Below are 14424 nucleotides of genomic sequence, written 5' to 3' on the forward strand. Positions count from 1 at the left end.
CTTCAAGGGTTCTTCCTAACCTCTGTTGCAACTGGTTCAGAGTTTCTATTTTAATATTTAGATCTTTAATCCATTTTGATTTTAGTTTAGTGCATAGTGAGAGATATAGTTCTAGTTTTAATCTTTGGCAAGTTGAAGCCCAATTTTTCCAGCACCATTTATTAAAGAGGCTATCTTTCCTCCAGTGAGGGTGTTTGGCTCCTTTATCAAAGATGAGATGGCTGAGTGTGTCTGGCGTTGTTTCTGCACCTTATAATCTGTTCCACTGGTCCTCAAGTCTGTTTCTTTGCCAGTACCATGCTGTTTTTAATCACAGTAGCTTTGTAGTATAGCTGCAGGTTGGGGCTTGTGACACCCCCTGCCATGTCTCTGTTACCTAGAATTGCTTTTGCTATTCTGGGTCTCTTTTTGTTCCAAATGAATTTTTGGATTGTTTTCTCAAGGTCCTTGAAGTATGGTACTGGGATCTCAATTGGAATTGCATTAAATCTATATAGCAGTTTTGAAAGTATGGCCATTTTCACTATATTAATCCTTTCTACCCAGGAGCAGGGGATGTTTTTCCATTTTTTGATATCATCTTCAATCTCTCTTTTCAGAGTGCCATAGTTTTCATAGAAGAGGTCTTTGATTTCTTTTGTTAGGTTGATTCCTAGGTATTTCGGTTTTTTGGATGCTATTGTGAAAGGAATTATTTGCCCTATTTCTCTCTCAGTGAGTCTGTCATTGGTGTAGAGGAAAGCTATTGATTTTTGTGTGCTGACCTTGTAACCAGCTACTTGACTGAATTTGGTTATTAAGTCTAGAAGATTTTTGGTGGAGTTCTTGGGGTCTTCTATATAGAGTATCATGTCATCTGCAAATAATGACAATTTGACTTCTTCATTTCCTATCTTTATTCCTTTTGTTTCTTTCTCTTGTCTAATTACTGTGGCTAAAGTTTCCAGAACTATATTGAACAAGAGTGGTGATAGTGGACATCCTTGTCTTGTTCCTGATTTGAGTGTGAAGGATTTCAGTTTTTGACCATTTAGTATGATATTGGCTGTTGGTTTTTCATAGATGGCTTTTATCAGTTTGAGGTAGAGACCATCTATTCCAATTTTTTATAGGGTTTTTATCCTAAATGCATGTTGGATTTTGTCAAATGCTTTTTCTCCATCTGTGGAGATAATCATATGGCTTTTGTCCTTGGCTCTATTGATATAGCGTATTACATTAATTGATTTTCATATATCGAACCATCCCTGCATCCCTGGGATGAATCCCACTTGATCAGGGTGTATGATCTTCTTGATGATCTTCTGCATTCTGTTTGCCATTATCTTATTAAGGATTTTTGTATCTATGTTCATTAGTGAGATTGGCCTATAGTTCTCTTTTTCGGTTGGGTCTTTCTCTGCTTTGGGGATCAAGGTGATGCTTGCTTCCAGGAATGAATTTGGGAGTATTGCTTCCCTTTCAATTTCATTGAAGAGTTTAAACAGTAGCGGCAGCAGTTCCTCTCTAAATGTCTTGTAGAATTCAGCAGTGAAGCCATCAAGGCCTGGACTTTTCTTAGGTGATAAGTTTTTAATCACGTTTTCAATTTCATTGGTTGATATTGGGTTATTCAGAATTTTTAGGTCTTCTTCATTCAACTTTGGTAATTCATGTATATCTAGGAATCTGTCCATTTCTTCTGTGTTTTCCATCTTATTAGTGTATAGCTTTTCAAACCAGGTATTGATGATCCTCTGGATTTCTGCTCGGTCTGTTGTAATTTCACCCTTTTCATTCCTAATTGCATGGATTTGGGCCTTTTCTTTCCTTTTTCTGACAAGGTTGGCTAAGGGTTTGTCAATTTTGTTGATTCTTTCAAAGAACCAACTCTTGGTTTCATTGATTTTTTTGTATCATTCTCTTAGTCTCCATTGCATTGATTTCTCCTCTGATTTTTATAATTTCCTCCCTTATATGAGCTCTGGGGTTGTCCTGCTCTTCTTTTTCTAGAAGCTTGAGGTTCAGCATCAGGTTGTTTAATTGGGCTTGTTCTGTTTTCCTAATATGCGTATTCACTCCTGTGAGTTTCCCTCATAAAACTGCTTTCATTGTGTCCCATAGATTCTGATATGTTGTATTGTCATTGTCATTTAATTGAAGGAACTGTCTGATTTCTTCTTTAATTTCCTCTGTGACCCATTGCTTATTCAGAAGTATGTTGTTCAATTTCCACGTGTTTATGAAATTTTTTGAGTTTCTTTTGCTATGGATCTCCAATTTCATTGCACTATGGTCTGATAATATACAGGGGATAACTTCAATTCCTTTGCACTTACTTAAACATCTTCTATGTGTGAGTATGTGGTCTATTTTGGAGAATGACCCATGTGCACCTGAGAAGAATGTGTATTCTAATTTTGTGGGGTGGAAGACTCTGTAAACATCTGTTAAGTTCATTTGTTCAAGAGTTCGATTGAGTTCCAGCATTTCATTACTTATTTTTTATCTAGTTGATCTTTCTATTTGTGACAGTGGGTTATTGAGGTCTCCCACTACAATTGTATTAGTACATATATGACTTTTCATGTCCGTTAATATATGTTTCATATAGTTGGGCCCACTAGTGTTTGGTGCATAGATATTTATGATTGTCATCTCTTCCTGTTGGATTGTTCCTTTTTCAAGGATGTGGTGTACTCCTTTGCCTCTCTTAATTTTTGTTGGTTTGAAATCTACTTGATTTGCAAAGAGGATAGCTATTCCTGCTTTTTTGGGGGTTCCTATCGCATGGAGTATTGTTTTCCACCCTTTAACTTTCAGTCTATGAGTTTCCTTTTGAGTTAAGTGTGTTTCTTGTATGCAGCATATTGTTGGATTTTGCTTCTTGACCCATTCTACCAGTCTATTTCTTTTGATTGGTGAATTGAGACCATTAACATTGATGGTTATAACTGAAACGTATTGACTTGTCATTGCCATGACTTTTTCTTTTTGTTGGGTTCTCCCCCTTTACATTTAATTTCCTGTCATGCTAGATGGATTCATTCTGCTTTGCTTCCTGGGGTTGTGATCCTCAATGTCTGTTCCTAGGATATTGTGTAAAATTCTTTGGAGTGCTGGTTTGGTATTCACAAAGTTCCTAAGGTGCTCTTTGTCATGAAAGTATCTTATTTCTCTATCAATTTTGAAAGATAGTTTTGCAGGGTACATCAATCTAGGTTGGAGGCTGTTTTCTTTAAGGGCTTGGAGTATGTCACTCCAAGCTCTTCTTGCCTTGATGGTTTGTGTTGAGAAGTCTGCTGTGATTCTGATGGGCTTTCCTTTGTATGTGATTTGTTTCTTTTCTATAACTGCTTGGAGAACTTTGTTCTTCTGTTGTGTTTCTGGAATCTTAACAATTATATGCCTATGTGTAGTTTTTTTTTGATCTAGGCTATTTGGAGTCCTATATGCCTCACTTATCTGTATGTCAAGCTCTTTTCCCCTGCTTGGGAAGTTTTCTGCCATTATTTCTGTGAAGAGATTTTTTTATGTCATCTCCACTCTCTCCTGTTTCTTCATTGAGCCCAATCAGTCTTATGTTATTCTTCTTTGCATCATCTAGCAGCTGCTGGATTGATTTCTCATGTTCCCTCAGAAGTTTGAAGCAATTTTTCTTTTCCTTGTCATTAATTGGCATCTTATCTTCTATATCTGAAATTCTGTCCTCACATTGGCTCATTCTGCTGTGTAGACTTTCAATGGAGTTTTTCATGTCCTGGAAATCTATTTTCATCTGTTTTATGGATTCCATGTGTTTCTTATGTTGGGATTCCATCATGTTCCTGAGCTCCTCTCTAGATTTATTAATCATGTCTTGCACTAGGGGCACAATTTCTCCTGTTATTTGAGAAATTATTTCTGATTTCATTTTTTCCAGATCCCCTTTTGTTGCCAGTTCAGTGGGTCCAGGTTTCTGAGTATCAGAGTGTTCCTTTTCATTTCCTTTTGGGGTTGCTGTAGGTGATCTGGAAGTCTGGTTTTGAGACTTATTTACGTGTTTTCTCATTTCAACTGGTTGGGGGTGGTGGTGCTTTTGGCGCTTGCACGGATTACCTCCTCTGAGCTGGGAGAGGTGGGATAGGGGCCGGGAGCAGTGGTAGGTATGGTGGCTCAAAAGCCCCTACCTCTGGGCTGGGAGCAGCGGGACTCAGTACTGTGGTCTGGTGGTCTGTTGTCCTCTGGGTCTTTGTAGTGTGGAACCAGGTGGCTGTACAGAGGTGTGGGGGAGGTGGTCCAGTGCATTGTTGCCGGGGCGCGGGCTGAGTCTGCCTGTTCCGCGTGACTTGGGACCTCGGTATGGCGTGCACATACCTGCCTGTCTGCAGCGGGCTGATTCAGCATGTTCCACGTGACTGGGGACCTCGGTAGGGTGTGCGCAGACCTGTCTGTCTGCAGCCGGCTGATTTGGCGTCTTCTGCATGACTCCACACTAGCCTTCTTGTACACAAATAACAGACTCACTGAGAGAGAAATTAGGGAAACAATTCCTTTTACAATAGCATCCCAAAAATGAAATATCTAGCAATCTATCTAATGAAGGAAGCCAAAGACCTCTACACAGAAAACTACAGCACTCTGAAAAAAGAGATCGAGGAGGATATAGGAAAATGGAAAGACATCCCTTGTTCTTGGAAAGGAAGAACCAATATACTGAAAATGACCATACTTCCAAAACTGCTACATAGATTTAATGCAATGCTGATTGAAATTCCGACAATATATTTCACAGAACTAGAGAAAACAATCCAAAAATTCATGTGGAACCAGTAGAGACCTAGAATAGCAAAAGCAATTCTAAGCAACAGAGACATGGGAGGGGGCATCACAATCCCCACTTGAAACTATACTACAAAGCTACTGTGATAAAAATAGCATGAGCATGGTACTGGCAAAGAAACAGCCCCAAGGATCAGTGGAATAGATTAGAAGATCCAGAAACAATGCCAGACATACTCAGCCACCTCAACTTTGACAAAGGAGCCAAGCACCCTCACTGGAGGAAAGATACCCTCTTTAATAAATGGTGTTGTAAAAACTGCATTTCAAACTGCCAAAGATTAAAACTAGACCCATATTTATCACCGTGCACTAAACTAAGATCAAAGTGGATTAAAGATCTAAATATTAAAACAGGCTCACTAAACTTGCTGGAATATAAGTTAGGGAGAGCTCTTAAAGACATTGACATAGGAAAAGACTTTATGAACAAAGCCTCAGTAGCATGAGAACTAGTACAAAGAATCAACAACTGGGATCTCATCTTACGAAAAAGCTTCTGCACTGCAAGAGAAACCACCAACAGAGCTAAGAGACAACCACCAATGTGGCAAAAAAAATTTTAGCAGCTGTACCTCAGACAAAGGACTACTATCTAGAATATATAAAGAACTGAAAAAAATTAGAACCACCAAATATAAAGACTCAATTCAAAAATTGGCATCTGAAATGAACAGACATTTCTCAGACAAAGAAGTAAAAGCAGCAAATAAATATATGAAAAAATGTTCAACATCACTGGTCATTCGAGAGATGCAGATGAAAACAACACTGAAATTCTACCTCACCCCAGAAAGAATGGCTGCTATCAAGAAAATCAACCAATAACAAATGCTGGCAGGGGTGTGGGGAGAAACAAACCCTTCTCCATTATTGGTGGGAGTGCATACTGGTGCAACCACTGTGGAAATCAGTATGGAAATACCTCAAAGGACTAGGACTAGAGGTCCCATTTGACCCAGCTATACCACTGCTGGGTATCTTCCCCAAAGAATTAAAAGAATCATACCACAGCGATACATTGCACCCATGTTCATAGCAGCACAGTTTGTAATAGCTAAAGCTTGAAAACAGCCCAAGTGCCCATCAACCGGAAACTGGATAAAGAAGGTGTGGGTTTTTTTTTTTTTTTTAACGAAATGGAGTACTACTCAGCTGTAAAGAATGAGAAACTAGAGACATTTATAGCTGAATGGATGCATATTGAGGCCATACTCTTAAGTGAAATAAATAGGACACACATGTGAAAATACCAAATAGTTTCTCTGGTGTGAGAAACTGAAAGTATAAATAAGGATTGAAATGATTAAAATGAATAATTGATAATTTGAAATAGGAAGAAAACATCCAAAGGGGTGGGGGAAGTTGGAGGGGAGGGGAAAGGAAAGAAGGGAAAGGAAAAATTATGAGAAAAGGAAAAAAATGGAAATAAAGTGTTTGTAAATAGGTAAGGGTGGGGGGTGAAGGGAGGACAGGGAAGGGGGAAAAAATAAGAACCAAGATACATCATGTATAGGTACAAACACTCAATGATAAATGTAAATGTAATGTATACTTAAAATGTACCAATAAAAGAATTTAAGCAAAAAAAAAAAAAAGTGTATGTCACTCCAAAAGCTAGATGGCATTACTTGGATGAGGTTCAGCACAGTCTGAGATCCAGAACACAGTGCAGATGCTGGAATATTATCAATGAAGCATTCCGTCAGGCAAATGTGGGTGCAGAAAACATCTAACATGAAACAAACCGACACTATCTTCATCATACTCATTTGGGACATTTTCTAAATTCTAGAGACTGATGCCAGGGTTTGATTTGCCCAACTGCAACTTAAACAATGAGCATCTCAACAAAATGAATTTGGATAGAGGTCCAGATGTCATAATAATTATCAAAAGATATGACTTACCAAATGTTGGGATGGTGGACACTGGAAACTGAAAGAGCTTGCAAGAGAAAGCATGGATACAAAAATGAAAGGTAATACCAATATTTCCTTGGAGATCTTGAAGATGAGCCAGTTAGAAAATTTGTCAGCATTTTCAGAGATACAAACATCCCTGGGGAAAGAGACACAGCCTGTGAAGGGGACTGTCAAGTGAGTCTGGCTGAGATGCTCAGAGGCCTTCATATTTCCCAAGATGTCCATGGGGAAGATGATGCATCAGTGAGGATGCAATGGCAGTTTCAACCCATGGGCAAAAGAACTTTTACTGTCTGATACATCTATTCCTCCATATTGGGAGAGGAGAAATTTAGCTTTAGACCTGAATAAATATGACTATTTTGATTCTCCCTCAAAATCGTTAGATCTGGGAAGAAACAGATAATACTACCCAATGCACAAACAAAAATGCTCAGTAGAAACCAAGGATAAAATAACATAGATGTTGGAAATATCAGATGGAGATTCTTATTGTAAAAAATATGTTCAAGAAATTAGAGAATATGGTCATAGCATGATCAATTAATAAAATCAGTTAAGCCATAGCCATTAAAACAAAAAGAGAAAAGATGTAAACTATCATATCAATGATGAAAGAAAGAATATCTCTGTAGCTGCAACGGCCATGAAAAGGATGAGAGAATATAAAATCTAAGTCATTAAGTTCTACAATGTAGATGAAATTCTCTGAAAAACACAATATACCAAACTAATTCAAGATGAAATAAGAAATGTGAAGAAATCTACATGAAGGAAATTGAATTATTTATCAAAAACTTTCTGAGGCGAAACTGCAAACTCAGAACCTTTTCTTGATGATGTCTACAAAAATTAAGGAAAAAAAAGAACATGAACTGTATGTAAACTTTTTCAAAATACTGAAGATGAAACACTTCACATATTATATGAAACCAGAAAAATCCTAAAGCCAAAGCATTCCAAAACATCTTTCATGACCATAGATTTAAAAATCTTTCACAACATATTAAGAACCAAATCCAAATATATATCTTATATTGTCTATCCATCTGTGTATACTGTCCCATAAATGAGTGTGTGCTGATAATGTAGTAAAACAAATATTGCATGACAGACAATGCTTAGCATTCAGAATCAATACACTTTACCATGTATAAGTAGAATAAAGAAAATATTCATTTGATCATTTTGAGAAAATATTTTACAAAATCTAGTACTCGTTCAAACTAAACACTCTCAGAAAACTGAGAGTAGAAGTGTGTTTTCTTATCTAATGGAAATTATTCACAAAAATGTACAGCTAACATCCTATTTAATAGTGAATTTTGAACACTTTCCTCCTATAGTAGGGAACAAGCGAGATGTTTTCTCACTACTCTTATTCAACATTGTATTGGGGATCTTTGTAAGCATGATAAGGCAAAAAAGGAAATGAAATTTTTAAATATTAAAAAGAAGAAGTAAAAGTATTACTATTTGCAGATTGCTTGGTCATTTATATAGAAAACCTTGAGGAATCCATAAATAACTAGAAATAACGAGTGATTTTAGAAAGATCATAGAATGCAGAGTTAATATAAAAGTTCAAATGTTTTATTAAGCAGTTTCAAAGAAATGAAGAATAAACCTCAAAAAACAATAACGTTTCCAATAGTATCAATAACAAATTATGTAGGAAAAAAATCAGTAAATGATGGTCAATGCAAAACTATAAAACACTATTGGGGGAAATTAAAGAAAACAAAAAGTGAAATGATATGTTTATGGATTGGAATTGTCAATATATTAAGATAGAAACTGTCTCAACAAGTGATGTTGGAACAATTGAACTTAAAAACTGAAACTGAGCTGTTACCTAACACCAGAAGTAAAATAAATTAGATGTATCACAGACCTAATCATAAAAGTTAAAACTACAAACTCTGGAAGAAAACATAGAGAAACAATTCTTGTGAGTTGAGAGCAAGCAAAATTTTCCTAGAACACAGAAATCACTCACCAGTAGTAAAATATTAATTTCTCCTTGGGATCCTGTGTGCCAAAGGTTGTGTGTTCTTCAGAGCAGTAACTCACAATGTGAAGGCAATGTTCAACAGTCCTTAGAATCTCACTCACCCACACACAGCACACATCTAGCTGTGGGTCTCTCTTTCACACACACACACACACACACACACACACACACACACACACAGAGCACACAGCTGGCAAAGAGCAGTTTGTGAGTAGGACTGAGCAGTATGCACCCTGCCTGGGTAGAGGACAGGTCAGAGGTAAAGTAGAAGAAATACTGGCTCAGGACATTAAGAAATTGGGGCATCTTTTTCAATTCTATTCCCTCCATCCCTTCTCAATGTCTCTTTGGTTCATTCCTGTAATGATCATCTCACACTTCTTTGGCCTTAGATCTTGCACCTAGAACGATTTCTGCTTCTCTCCTTGTCACACAACTAGTTTCTGTCAACCCTTCAACTTCTAGATCTCAGTCCTCTATTCTCTCAGCTGGTGTGATAGCTGAGAGAGTTTATATTCCTAATAGTTTATTTTCAGTTCTTCAATCTTGCTTCCACCCAAATCACTTCCACCAGCAGAGGTCAGCAAAAGAGCACATTTACTTTAGGAATGCCCAATAAAGGCAATGGAATTTTTCACACTATGAACAAACCAAAAATGATATTGTCATTATCTTGTATTGATAGAATTCCCGGAAAAGCAATTCCCTGAAATCGATTCATATTTTACTTGGTGTTATTAAATGAAGGACTCTAATCAATGAGTAAAAGGTCAGGAGGACACGGAATATGTCACATGCAGTATGTGCAGTGGCTGTAAAATGTGCTTGTGGACCCCTATATAAATCAGCAACTATTCAAAATACCACAGGAAAGGAAGAAGTAGGTAGGCGATAGATAAAGAAAAGAGGCCATGAGTTGGTAATTGTTGAAGCTGGGTAATGTGGGTTTATGGTGGCTCATTATTCTATCATGCTCAGTTTGCAAGACAATCATTTCTCCTTTGCATATGTTTGAAAATTTCAAAACAAAAGGTGAAAGTACTTAAAAAGAAGAGTTCGACATATTGATCAACATGTAGGAAGAAAACTTCTTGTACTCTATCTACATCACAGTAGGGTGAATAAAGTCAAAAGTAATGCATTGTGTATCTCAATACAGGAGAGGATTTTGAATGTACTCCCATCAAGAAATGATATGATGCATGCAGTTTTTGTTTTTGTTTTTTTGTTGTTTGTTTTTATTTGGTACTGGGGATTGAACTTGGGACCTTGCACTTGTGAGGCAGGTGACAGAACCACTGAGCTAAATCCCCGGCCCAAGAAATGATACAAGTTTAAGGTGAATGGATATGTTGGTTGCCCTGAGTTGATCATTATCCAATATATATGAATCAAAATGCCATACTATGCCTTATAAATATATACAAATATTGTGCATCAATGAAAAATTAAAGTTGATACATTGAAAATATAAAAATAAAACAAAACAAACAGCAGACGACCAATCTGATGTGCAGGATGATCATCTCTCACACTTCTTTGGCCTTAAATAGTGCATCCAGAACAATTTCTGCTTCTCTCCTTGTCATGCAGCTAGTTTCTGTTGGTCCTGGGTCATCAGTGGCCTTTCAACCACTGGGTCTCAGTCCTCTAGTGTCTCAGCTGGTATGATCACTGAGGGAAGAGCTTTTATTCCTAATGATCAGTGTAGGGAGCATGGTGCCTCTGGCGGTGAGGTGGAGACAGGATAAGTACAAGAAGCACCCAGGAGCCAGCTGTTTATTGTATCAGACATAGACAAAGCTTCACATTATCAAAGCAGCTAACCTGTACTTGTAAAGTATTGTATCAAAATGTAGAACATTTTTCTCCTAAAATTAGGACTAATTTATATTAAATAAAATACCTTTTTAATGGCCTGATTTAATTAAAAACATCCTCCTAAGTGAAGCTATTAAATATTTCTTTGAAGAATATGCTAACATTAAAGGAGTATCTCTCTACAGCGAGCCAGTATTTTCAGGAAAGAGCTGCGCCCAGAAAACATTGACCAGAAAAGCAGGAGCCATTTAAAAAGAAGGAAAATTGAAAACAAACTTTGTCATTTTCCTTTAACAAACATATAAAGCTTGAACTTTAGAGAATATATTCAAATTGCACAGTTTACCCAGAACTGAGTTAGAATTAACAAATAAATGCAAAGAGAAACAGTGATAGTGTCATAACATTACAGTGAGCCCAGACTCCTTTTATTCATAGGGTTCTGAGTTTTCTCCACAGTCTGTTTTGTGGGAGGATAAAGCTGCTTTGAATAGCTGAAATAGATGTGCCCAGGGAAGAAAGAGAGTCCGCTCTTGTCACTGTCAGTGAAAGACCAGGGAAGAGTTTCAGCACCCACGGAGAGGATTTATAATAAGTCAGCTGAGCCACCCTGCCTGATCACAGAGGAGTAAAGAAAGTTAGGTCCTCCCCAGGTCAAGGGTGTGGCTGTGTTTCTCTGGGGGCCTAGTATGTCAGGAGGGACAAAGACCTAACTGCCTGAATCCCTCCAAGCTCCTGTCTCCCTCACCCCTCAGAACGGAAACATTTCCATCATTTCCATCTTACCTCTGCCTGCCATGGACTTCAAGTTCCTCTGCTGTGTGTTTTCCTGTTTCCTGAAAACAGGTAAAGTTGGGAAGCAGATGGGGAAATCCCTGGCCTTAGATTATCTGAGTCTTAGATGAAGCTTCTTCCTGAAGAGCTCACCAAAAGGAAATCCCTCAGCTCCATCTCCAGTTTGTGTCTTGTCTTGTTTCCCACAGGTGCCATGGCTTCTGGTGTTACTCAGACCCCAAGGAATCACATGAACAGGGATGAGCACTGTGCTGGAATATTCTCAGAGCAAGGGTGACAACCTAATGTACTGGTCCTGACAAGATCCAGGACAAGGGCTACGGCTGATCTACTACTCTTGTGATGTCAATGACATTAACCAAGGTGAGATCGTTGATGGGTACAATGTCTCTAGGAAGGAACAGACTAAATTCTCCCTCTCCACAGAGAATGCCACCCCCACCCGGACAGCACTTTACTTCTGTGCCAGCAGTTATGTGCACAGTGCTTCTAGGCCACCTGCTTGTACACAGAAAGGCAGACAGATGGGTGCAAGATTTGCTCAGAAGAACACAAAGCCTTCCTGGATGTGGGATGTGGGATATTTAGAGCTGTGAATGGTCCTATTCAGTGTGAACCTCTGTCTGAGATAAGGGCCACTTCAGATCAATGTTCCCAGGCCAGGTGATGACCCTGAAGCCACAGGCTGCACTGGCTCTGCCTCTGCTGCCTCCTGTCTCTAACCGTCCTAGTGGGATGGTCCAATGGTCACCTCCCAGGAGAATGAACTTGAGCTTCTGACAGTGGCTCATTGTTTTCAGCAACAGCTTTTCTTATGAGTGCAAATGCAACATGGCATTTAATAGCTTTTTGCTGTTGTCTGAACCCACTCCGTTTTGTTCCTACTGCGGTCCCTTTGTTCTGTCTACCCTGTTTCAGTCAAGTTCTTCTGAACTCAACTCCCTCACATAGCTCTACACTTGGTTGCCTTTAAACTAGAAACAATCTTGTCTTCGAAAACTTTAAGCAAATTTAATTATCATCAAATTTGACTCAGAAAGTGATGATGTACCAGCAACTGATTTATAAAAACAATTCTTCATCCGCTGCCCTACCCTTTGATCTCTGCTCAGATTAATTTTAATCTTCAGGGGCACATAAACTTGTATTATTATCATCTGGATTGCTGAATTTCAAAAATGCTCCTTCTGCCCAACATGGAAACCAAAGCTAGGATCTTGAAGATGCCTCTTTCCATGCAGGAACTGGAAACATCCCCCCAGTTCCCCTGCAGTGGAGACCTTCCCAGGTATCAGTACAGTACAGGCACAAATGTGTTCAATCCAGGACTGCCAGTGTATGAGGTAAATCTTTTGCTAAGAATCAAGTCAAAAGATTTTTTAATATGGTTTTATTCTTTCCCATAAGCCCAAACTATTTCAGCAAAAGAATTTACAGGACTTCGTGGCTGTTCAGAAATAAAGAACAAACTTATTTAACTTTCTACCAATTCATCTGTAAAAAAAAAAAATCACTTTTTTTCTTTATTTTTCTCTTTTTTCTTTCAGTCTCCTTTATGGCTCTATCTCATCTAATTTCTCCCTTAAAAATAAAGTTTTCTTTTCAGTTTCCTTCCCTGCTTTGGACTTTTCTTCTGTCCTCCTTTTCTCTCAGGATAAACATTTCCCCTCAGCCTTCCCAACCATAATCATGACATCTTCTTTCATAAATTCTTTTTTTTTCAGTTAAAAAATAAATTTATTATATGTCTACTTAGATTAGATTTTCAAGTTCTTGTGAAAATGTGCATTTTAAAATTTAGTTTTTCATTATGATATTCTTCTGCTATTAACAATTGTATTTTAAATTACTCACTAAGCCTGACTTAAAGGTAAAAAAAAAAGGCTCCACAAAGAAGATACTGAGTTTAAAATTGAGCGCACATCTGAACTTGGGCTTCACACTTTCATCCAACCCTTTCTTGAGGGGTTTTAAATGCACAGTTGAGGTGAGCAGTTAAAATGACATGAAGATATGATGCTAATGAGACAAGGCCCATAGGACCAAGTCATTTCATGGCTCTTCAACACAGCAGGACAGTGCTGCTTTCACTCCAGAACACGCGCCATTTCTCAGCACTTGGTGGGGATTAATGTGGGGCCATAGTCAGGGGAAGTACACAGGACAGTGAGTACTGAAACAACAAAATAATGCCGTGGAAAGCCATTCCTGAGTGTTTTTCCGGGCATTTTTGAAGCAACACCTTCCATGTACTTGAAATAACAGCTTCCCTGCTTCTATGAGACAAGATGGCCTTGGAGTCCATAAATGAGAACAGCTATTGGCAAATACATTACTCAGAGGTGCTCTGAGACCAGTCCTGTGAAAGGTACTTGTCACTTACCAGTTATTGAGCTTCACCTCTCAGAGAACTGTCACTTGTTAAAACATTCTGAGCCAAGCTCCAGGTTAAGGTAGGTTCTTTACAACATACACATACTGATTAAATTCAAACATGTTTCTTAGTGGCAAGCAATAATGACTCAATTGAAAAGAAACAAAGGGTTTCTAGTTTTTTTTTCTGTTTAAGGGCACTACTCCAAAGCTTCTCAGGCATATACATTTTATAATTCATTCACTAGATAGGAGGGTTTAGGTCCCAGCCATAACTTCAGAGTATTCCAGAGGACAAAGTTTGCTGCTTCATAAATACAAAGAGATTCCAGCATGCAGTCAAGCATTGTGAGAAGGGAACACCAAACACACTACAGACTGAACCAAGCTCTGCTGCAAGCTGGGCACACTGGGGCAAGCTCCTTACTCAGTTGGAGTGTACTCACAAGCAGTCAGTGTGATAGGTCTCTCTTTACTGGATACATGATGGACACAAGAGGAATAGATGCCAAATACCTGTCTAGTGCCATTGAAAATATTGAGGACTTCTGGTTGAAAGAGCATGATGAAATGGACCAGCCAGGACATTTTATGTAATAGCTTTTGAATTTTTCTTTTTTATAAAATCCCAGGCCCATGTGACACTGGATTTTGTTTTTTTTGTTTTGTTTTGTTTTTAGTATTTTAAAAATAGTT

General features: G+C 38.2%; 1 protein-coding gene, 1 long non-coding RNA gene and 1 gene segment (V, D, J or C); 2 read left to right on the forward strand and 1 right to left on the reverse strand.

Annotated features, from left to right (window-relative positions):
- The window catches only part of LOC147828950 (uncharacterized), a 29923-nt gene extending 20688 nt beyond the window's left edge, over positions 1-9235 (reverse strand). Inside the window, exon 1 of one of the 3 annotated variants that reach the window (XR_015449896.1) lies at positions 8725-9183. This is a non-coding gene — a long non-coding RNA (uncharacterized LOC147828950). Of the gene's footprint in view, positions 1-8724 lie in introns of all 3 variants that reach the window. The other 2 variants (XR_015449895.1, XR_015449897.1) reach the window with 2 other exon arrangements.
- Positions 1-14424, forward strand: part of LOC101709223 (T cell receptor beta constant 1-like) — a 225627-nt gene that overhangs the window by 127984 nt on the left and 83219 nt on the right.
- The window catches only part of LOC101714129 (T cell receptor beta constant 1), a 197134-nt gene that overhangs the window by 107687 nt on the left and 75023 nt on the right, over positions 1-14424 (forward strand). The gene's annotated exons all lie outside the window — the stretch shown is intronic.

This window comes from Heterocephalus glaber, unplaced genomic scaffold, assembly GCF_053883595.1.
Source record: "Heterocephalus glaber isolate CG9 unplaced genomic scaffold, H.glaber_assembly_v1.0 deba00000818, whole genome shotgun sequence".
Classification (NCBI taxonomy): domain Eukaryota; kingdom Metazoa; phylum Chordata; class Mammalia; order Rodentia; family Bathyergidae; genus Heterocephalus; species Heterocephalus glaber.